Below are 1,704 nucleotides of genomic sequence, written 5' to 3'. Positions count from 1 at the left end.
ACACACATATATATATATATATATATATATATATAATGTTAAAAGTTTAAGCGGTTTATGGAAATGTCATCATTCTTTATAAATAACTACATCCATTTCACATCATCATTTAATCTCATGTTAACAAATGGATAGAAAAAGGGAGAGATTTTAGAGAGAGAAAACATAGATTTTACCATTAGCTTTATATTTAATTTGATCTACAAATGAGATGTAATTGTAATAGTCCAATGATAATATCTCTATCAAATACAATTTTGTTAATATTCAATATAATTCATTCATATATACACTAGCACAAAAAAATATGATGCATTAATATATCAAAAAAATAAAAAAAGTTTAAAGAGTCAAATACCTAAAGAATGTAAACTTAAACACATTAATAATAATAATTTTTTGTAATGCTCGTTTTTTGGACAATTTTAGTAAAATCTTTGATGATAACACTTTAGTTAGCTGATCCACAATCAAAACATTAGAGCTCACATGTTTGACTGACTCTCTTTCATGGAAAAGCATTTAATTCTATACATTTAACACATTTTGGTAGCTCGATAATCCTATCTACTCTGTAAACCCTAAAATAAAATTTCATAGCCATAATTTATAATTATTAGCGAAAAAAATTTGTTGCAAACTCAACATTCATACTAGATGTAATGATATAATCTATTTTGCACATGTTTATGTGATTGTCCCTCAAGTTAAAAATCATAAATAGTCAAATGTAATTTTTTGATATTCATTCATTTAGTAAATTCTTATTCTTGATATTCAATTACCTTAAAGTGTTCAAATCTTCAATAAATGAGCATATAATCTTTTATATTTTTGTAGAATATCATAAAACCTTATTTGTAGCTTTTAATGATCAAATCTTGAATTATGTTGACATGTGCATAATATTCCAACTGCAAAACCCATGTCTGACCTAATATAAGTCTAAGTATACATCAAGGTTTGTTAATAACACGTAAGAAATTTATTTCATTTTCTTGCATTCAAATTCAGTCTTTGGGCATTGTATAATCTTAAATCTCCTTAAAATTTATTTAATATATGCATTTTAAGATAACCATAGCTCTCCTTATGATCAACTAAGGAAGATTGTAATTCCTATTATATATGATGTATCACCCATATCTTTCATTTTAAAACTATATTAGAGAAATTTACAAGGCTCTTGTAACAAATTAAAAACAATAGTAGCAATCAACCTATAATTAACATATCAACTAAAAAGAATAATCTTGTTCCCATAGATCTTTAGATATATACAATAGTTAACATTTATTTAATTAAAAGGAAGTGATAATAACATTGTCTAAAAGTATTATTGCTTGGAATTCCATTTAACTTTGTATATAAATTTCTTAAATGTACACATCATGTTATTCCTTACTTCAATTGACAAGCCCTCTGTTGATCTGCATCAACTTCTTCCTTTAAATTCTTGTATAGAAAAATTATTTTTGCATTCATATGATATTGCTCCAAATCACAATGAAATATTATAACCATTATTATTCTCACTGAATTATTTTTTAAAATAAAAAAAATTTACTTTGTAGTCAATAATATCCTCTAACTAAAACCATTGGTAATAAGTATGGACTTGAATTGTTTGATGTTATCATTGGAGTAATGTTTCATTTTAAAGAGTACTAGCATGTACTCAACTCCTGTTGAACCTTGAAGTAA

The sequence above is a fragment of the Phalaenopsis equestris genome, unplaced genomic scaffold (assembly GCF_001263595.1).
Source record: "Phalaenopsis equestris unplaced genomic scaffold, ASM126359v1 Scaffold000258, whole genome shotgun sequence".
Taxonomy (NCBI): domain Eukaryota; kingdom Viridiplantae; phylum Streptophyta; class Magnoliopsida; order Asparagales; family Orchidaceae; genus Phalaenopsis; species Phalaenopsis equestris.
This window is presented reverse-complemented; position numbering follows the sequence as displayed.